A 7,500-nucleotide genomic window follows, 5' to 3' on the forward strand; every position below is an offset into this window, starting at 1 on the left:
TGCTGCGTTTTTCATTTTTATTTTTTTCCTTTGTTTTTATGTTTTCTTTCTTTCTTTTCTATCTTCTGTTCCGTCTCGTTTAACTTCGAACGTTTCAGCTTCTGTTTTTCTATTTTTTGAAATCTTTTTTTATGTTTATTTCTTTTAGCTTTCCCATCTCATCGTTCAAAATATCAAAAATATTTTTCTACGTACCTGTCTGCTTGCTCGCTCGCTCGCTCGTTTGTTTGCTTCCTCGCTTGCGGGCGTACGTTTTCCCAATGCTTTTTGAACCTCTGTCTAGTTGTTTATTTCTCTGTTTATTGATTTGTCGGCTCTCTCTCTCTCTCTCTCTCTCTCGCGTGCGTGCGTAGGCCCGGCCCGGCCCGGCCCGGCAGGCCCTCGCGAGGCGCGGGAGGTCGCGACGGGGATGCGGGTAGAGCCGGCGGCCGGCGCCTGAGGCCTTCCTTGCCCCCGCCCGCCCTGCACACGCACCCCCCCCCCTCCCCCCGCCCCCGGCCCCAGCCTTGACCCCTGACCCTCCCTCTCCCAGGCAGATGCGATTTTTAATTTCGTTTTTTTTTTTTCCTTTTTAAATGTTCCTTGACTTTCCTCGTTGTTCTGATCTTTTCATTTCATTTTATCTTTTGTTTTCCTATTTGTAGGCCCGGCTCGGGATGGCGGGCCCACGCCGAGGCGCGGGCGGTCGTGACGGGGTGGCGGTATGCCGCCACAGCCGCCGCTGCATTCCCCCCCCCCCCCCTCCTCTTAACGTCCGTCCCGTGCCCCGTCGTCGTCCCCCCCCCCCCCCCCCACCCAACACCCCTCGGCCCCCACCGCCCGGACTCGCCTCAACGTGATTTTTCTTTACCTATGGTTCTTTCCGTTTAGACTTCTGCCGTTTTCAGCTTTTTTAAAACTTTTCCATTTATATATGATGTTTCTCCGATTCCCCCCCAATATTTTTCCATTTGTTTGTTTATTTATTGCTTGGCTTGCTCGCTCGCTCACTCGCTCGCTCGCCCGTGCGTGCGTGATTTTTTTTTTTTTAATTTTAATTTAATTTTTTCCTGTGTTTTTATGTTGTCTTGTTTAGCTTCAAACGTTTCAGCTTCTCTTTTTCTAACTTTTTTTTTAGTTCTTTTTTTTTTTCTTTTTTAATTTTCCTCCTTATTTATTCATTCCATTAAAATATTTTCCTACGTACCTTTTCGCTTGCGTGCGTGCTGGCGGCTGCCCGCCTGAGCCCCCCCCCCCCCCCCTCCTTTTTCTTTCTTTCTTTCTTTCTTTCTTTCTTTCTTTCTTTCTTTCTTTCTTTCTTTCTTTCTTTCTTTTTCTTTTCTTTTTCTTTTCTTTTCTTTTTTTCCCCCTCCGTGTTCCTGCTTTTCTGTTTTCGATTTTTCAGAAGCTTCTTAATTTTTGTATGTTTTTCTGATTTTTTTTGAACTTTTTTCCGTTTCTTTCTTTAGTTATTGGCTTAATTCATATATTTATCTATCTACCCATCCGTCTGCCTGTCTCCCCGTCCATTTGCTTGCTTGCTCGCTTGCTCGCTCGCCCGCTCCCGCGCGCGTGCGTTTGAGTAGGCCCGGCCCGGCCCGGCGCGCCCTTCCGTTGGGAAGAAGGGGGTCGCGACGGGCTTACGGGTAGATCTCGCGGCCGGCCACCTGAACTTCCCAGCGCGCAAAGCCTAAACCTGACCCTTACCCTAACCTCGCCCGCCTACCCTAACCCTAGCCCTAACCCGCCCTCTCCCGGACGTGCCCCGCCCGACTGGCCCGCTTTTCTGCAGCACCTGTAGACGTATTCTTCTTTCTCTCTCTCTTTCTCTCTTTCTCCCGCCCCCCCCCTCCCCCCCCCCCCCCCCCCCACCTCTTTCTTTCTTTCTCTCTTTTCTTTCCCACCCTAGTCCCCTCCCCCGGCCCCCCGGCCCCTCTTACTTTCTTCTCGAAGACGTCCATCCGACGTCCGTGCGAGCGCTCGTTTGCTCGGTGGTCGTCCGTTCCTTCCTTCCTTCTTCTTGGGGGACGTTGGCCGAGAGAGCTGCGGGATTTGGGTTTTCCGTTATTTCTTCTTCCCGCCTTTCCTTTCTTTTGCCGCTGCCCGTGCCCGTCCCCCTCCACCCACCCGACTCCCACCCTGCCCGATCGGACCGGGTTTGTTCGCCGTTCCCGCCTCCTTTTTTTTTTTTCTTTTTAATTTCATTTTTTACTTTTTTAAGCTCCCTACCTCACCCGCACCCCCCCACACCCCCCTACCCACCACCACCACCACCTCCCACTCCGCCCTCCTCCTCCCCCTCCCCCTCCTCGGTTCCCCCCCCCCCCCCCCCCCGCCACCCTCCTTTTTTTTTTTTTTTTAATTTTTCTCTCTCGCTTCCCTCCGGCGGGCCAGGCCCGATGGCTTCGACCGGTCCCCGCAAACTCCCGCCCCCCCCCCCCCCCCCCCCCGAAACCGGCCGAGGACCCACCCCCAGCCCGCCACGCGCTTTCTTTCCGTTTCTTTCTATTTTTTCTTTTTTTTCTCTGGGGGGAAAGGGGGGGGGGGGGGGGGGTGGCCGGGCCGGGGTGGGTGGGTGAGGGAACGGGCACGCCCGCCGCCCGGGAGAGGGGCTCAGGGCGAGCCCGGCGTCCGGATGAGTCGAAGGAACGAATCCCAGACGAACGCACACACCCACCCCCGGGACGGACGAGGCCGTTCCCCGCCGGCCTACCTCTGCCGCCGTCTTCCCGCCATTTCTTTTCCTCCCCGCGCTGACACGAGCGGCCGATCCCGTCGCGAGCCCGCCGGACGTTTCACGCCCGCCCCGCTACGCGCGGGCGGGGACCCGCCGGCGCCTGCGCGCTTCCGCAGAGGGGGAGTGGGGCGGGGGGGGCGGGGGTGGGGAGTGGGGGGAGGAAGCGGGGGACATAGCGGCGAGCGGGAAAAGCGCCCTCCCCGCCCAAAACACAAACACACACCATCACCACCCCCACCCCGCAAGCCGCGGGCGGATCGGGTTAGAAATACCCGACTCCGAACACCCGGCGCGAAGAGCTACCGGGCCACCGAGCGAAAAGGGAATCAAACGAAAAGTGTCAAACGAGCGAACGCGCACGCAAACACGCGCCGGTAAAATAAACAAACGAACGGACAGACAAACAAACGCACGCGAGACGAACGAGAAGGGGCCTCCGCCGGACCCCGAGCCGCGGCGGCCGCAATGCGGACCCCGCACCGAACCGCGCCGAACGCGGCCGGACGCCCCTCAGAGCGGGGGCGGCCGGCCGCGCCAGCCGCCGACACGCGGAGCCCGAGTACGCCAGGAACGGGCCGGCCCGGGAGCGACCGACTCGGTCGAACCGAGGCGGAGGCGGCGGCGGCGGCGGCGGCGGCTCGGGTACGACGGAAAGACGGCAAGGCCCAGGCGAGCGCCGAACAACCCGGTCGCTGCCGCGGCGGCGGCCGGACTGCGCGCGGTCTATACGGCTCGGCGCGGCTCCGCCGGTCCGCAGCGGCAAGGAGAGGTCGGCAAAAACGGACGGCCGGAGGTCGCTGCGGCGCCGGCCAGGCAGCGGCGGCCACGTCAGCCCGGCTCCGCGCGGTTGCCTGGTCTCCCGCAGCGGGCCAGAGGTCGCTGCGGAGCCGGCCCGGCCGCGGCGGCCACGTCTACCCGGCTCCGCGAGGCTGCATGGCGAGGCGTAGCCGGCCTGGGGTCGCTGCGGCGCCGTTCCTGCAGCGGCGGCCACGTCTACCCGGCTCCGCGAGGCTGCATGGCGCGGCTGCAGCCGCCCAGGGGTCGCTGCGGCGCCGTCCCGGCAGCGGCGGCCACGTCTACCCGGCTCCGCGAGGCTGCATGGCGAGGCGTGGCCGGCCTGGGGTCGCTGCGGCGCCGTTCCGGCATCGGCGGCCACGTCTACCCGGCTCCGCGCGGCTGCCTGGCGCGGCGCAGCCGCCCAGGGGTCGCTGCGGCGCCGGCCCGGCTGCGGCGGCCACGTCTAGCCGGCTCCGCGCGGCTGCCTGGCCCGGCGCGGCCGCCCAGGGGTCGCTGAGGCGCCGGGCCGGCAGCGGTGGCCACGTCTACCCGGCTCCGCGAGGCTGCATGGCGAGGCGTGGCCGGCCTGGGGTCGCTGCGGCGCCGGCCCGGCAGAGGCGGCCACGTCTACCCGGCTCCGCGCGGCTGCCTGGCGCGGCGCAGCCGCCCAGGGGTCGCTGCGGCGCCGTCCCGGCTGCGGCGGCCACGTCTACCCGGCTCCGCGCGGTTGCCTGGTCTCCCGCAGCGGGCCAGAGGTCGCTACGGAGCCGTCCCGGCAGCGGCGGCCACGTCTACCCGGCTCCGGGAGGCTGCCTGGCCTCCCGCAGACGGCCTGGGGTCGCTGCGGCGCCGGCCCAGCAGCCGCGGCCACGTCAGCCCGACTCCGCGCGGCTTCCTTGTGCGGCGCAGCGGGCCCGGCGTCGCTGCGGAGCCGTCCCGGCAGCGGCGGCCACGTCTACCCGGCTCCGCGAAGCTGCATTTCGCGACTGCAGCCGTCCTGGGGTCGCTGGGGCGCAGTTCCGGCATCGGCGGACAAGTCTACCCGGCTCCGCGCGGCTGCATGGCGCGGCTCAACCGGCCTGGGGTCGCTGCGGCGGCGGCCCGGCAGCCGCGGCCACGTCTACCCGGCTCCGCGAAGCTGCATGGCGCGGCGTAGCCGGCCTGGGGTCGCTGCGGCGCCGTTCCGGCATCGGCGGCCACGTCTACCCGGCTCCGCGAGGCTGCATGGCGCGGCTCAACCGGCCTGGGGTCGCTGCGGCGCCGGCCCGGCAGCGGCGGCCACGTCTACCCGGCTCCGCGCGGCTGCCTGGCGCGGCTCAACCGGCCTGGGGTCGCTGCGGCGCCGGCCCGGCGGCGGCGGCCACGTCTACCCGGCTCCGCGAAGCTGCATGGCGCGGCTCAACCGGCCTGGGGTCGCTGCGGCGCCGTTCCGGGAGCTGCGGCCACGTCTACCCGGCTCCGCGCGGTTGCCTGGTCTCCCGCAGACGGCCTGGGGTCGCTGCGGCGCCGGCCCGGCATCGGCGGACGAGTCTACCCGGCTCCGCGCGGCTGCCTGGCGCGGCTCAACCGGCCTGGGGTCGCTGCGGCGCCGGCCCGGCAGCGGCGGCCACGTCTACCCGGCTCCGCGAGGCTGCATGGCGAGGCGTGGCCGGCCTGGGGTCGCTGCGGCGCCGGCCCGGCAGAGGCGGCCACGTCTACCCGGCTCCGCGCGGCTGCCTGGCGCGGCGCAGCCGCCCAGGGGTCGCTGCGGCGCCGTCCCGGCTGCGGCGGCCACGTCTACCCGGCTCCGCGCGGTTGCCTGGTCTCCCGCAGCGGGCCAGAGGTCGCTACGGAGCCGTCCCGGCAGCGGCGGCCACGTCTACCCGGCTCCGCGAAGCTTCATTGCGCGACTGCAGCCGTCCTGGGGTCGCTGCGGCGCAGTCCCGGCATCGGCGGACGAGTCTAACCCGGCTCCGCGAGGCTGCATGGCGCGGCGTAGCCGGCCTGGGGTCGCTGCGGCGCCGTTCCGGCATCGGCGGCCACGTCTACCCGGCTCCGCGCGGCTGCCTGGCGCGGCGCAGCCGCCCAGGGGTCGCTGCGGCGCCGGCCCGGCAGCGGCGGCCACGTCTGCCCGGCTCCGCGAGGCTGCATGGCGAGGCGTAGCCGGCCTGGGGTCGCTGCGGCGCCGTTCCGGCATCGGCGGCCACGTCTACCCGGCTCCGCGCGGATGCCTGGCGCGGCGCAGCCGCCCAGTGGTCGCTGCGGCGCCGGCCCGGCAGCGGCGGCCACGTCTACCCGGCTCCGGGAGGCTGCCTGGCCTCCCGCAGACGGCCTGGGGTCGCAGCGGCGGCCCGGTAGCCGCGGCCACGTCAGCCCGGCTCCGCGCGGCTGCGTGGAGCGTCGCAGCCGGCCCGGCTTCTCCTCGGAGCCGCCCCGGCAGCGGCGGCCACGTCTACCCGGCTCCGCGAGGCTGCATGGCGCGGCGTAGCCGGCCTGGGGTCGCTGCGGCGCCGCCCCGGCTGCGGCGGCCACGTCTACCCGGCTCCGCGAAGCTGTACGGCGCGGCTCAACCGGCCTGGGGTCGCTGCGGCGCCGTTCCGGCAGCGGCGGCCACGTCTACCCGGCTCCGCGCGGTTGCCTGGTCTCCCGCAGACGGCCTGGGGTCGCTGCGGCGGCGGCCCGGCGGCGGCGGCCACGTCAGCCCGACTCCGCGAAGCTGCATGGCGCGACTGCAGCCGTCCTGGGGTCGCTGCGGCGCCGTTACGGCATCGGCGGACGAGTCTACCCGGCTCCGCGCGGCTGCCTGGCGCGGCTCAACCGGCCTGGGGTCGCTGCGGCGCCGGCCCGGCAGCGGCGGCCACGTCTACCCGGCTCCGCGCGGCTGCACGGCGCGGCGTAGCCGGCCTGGGGTCGCTGCGGCGCCGTTCCGGCAGCAGCGGCCACGTCTACCCGGCTCCGCGCGGCTGCCTGGCGCGGCTCAACCAGCCTGGTGTCGCTGCGGCGCCTTTTCGGCAGCGGCGGCCACGTCTACCCGGCTCCGCGCGGTTTCCTTGGTCTCCCGCAGCGGGAAGAGGTCGCTGCGGAGCCGGCCCGGCAGCGGCGGCCACGTCTACCCGGCTCCGCGAGGCTGCATGGCGAGGCGTAGCCGGCCTGGGGTCGCTGCGGCGCCGTTCCGGCATCGGCGGCCACGTCTACCCGGCTCCGCACTGCTGCCTGGCGCGGCGCAGCCGCCCAGGGGTCGCTGCGGCGCCGGCCCGGCAGCGGCGGCCACATCTACCCGGCTCCGCGAGGCTGCATGGCGAGGCGTAGCCGGCATGGGGTCGCTGCGGCGCCGTTCCGGCAGCGGCGGCCACGTCTACCCGGCTCCGGGAGGCTGCCTGGCCTCCCGCAGACGACTGGGGTCGCAGCGGCGGCCCGGTAGCCGCGGCCACGTCAGCCCGGCTCCGCGCGGCTGCCTGGAGCGGCGCAGCCGGCCCGGCTTCGCCGCGGAGCCGTCCCGGCAGCTGCGGCCACGTCTACCCGGCTCCGCGAAGCTTCATTGCGCGACTGCAGCCGTCCTGGGGTCGCTGCGGCGCAGTTCCGGCATCGGCGGACGAGTCTAACCCGGCTCCGCGCGGCTGCATGGCGCGGCTCAAACGGCCTGGGGTCGCTGCGGCGCCGGCCCGGCAGCGGCGGCCACGTCTACCCGGCTCCGCGAGGCTGCATGGCGCGGCGTAGCCGGCCTGGGGTCGCTGCGGCGCCGTTCCGGCATCGGCGGCCACGTCTACCCGGCTCCGCGCGGCTGCCTGGCGCGGCGCAGCCGCCCAGGGGTCGCTGCGGCGCCGCCCCGGCAGCGGTGGCCACGTCTACCCGGCTCCGCGAGGCTGCATGGCGAGGCGTGGCCGGCCTGGGGTCGCTGCGGCGCCGGCCCGGCAGAGGCGGCCACGTCTACCCGGCTCCGCGCGGCTGCCTGGCGCGGCGCAGCCGCCCAGGGGTCGCTGCGGCGCCGTTCCGGCTGCGGCGGCCACGTCTACCCGGCTCCGCGCGGT

The sequence above is a fragment of the Phasianus colchicus genome, unplaced genomic scaffold (genome assembly GCF_987193195.1).
Source record: "Phasianus colchicus unplaced genomic scaffold, bPhaCol1.hap1.1 HAP1_SCAFFOLD_57, whole genome shotgun sequence".
NCBI classification, from domain to species: Eukaryota; Metazoa; Chordata; class Aves; order Galliformes; family Phasianidae; genus Phasianus; species Phasianus colchicus.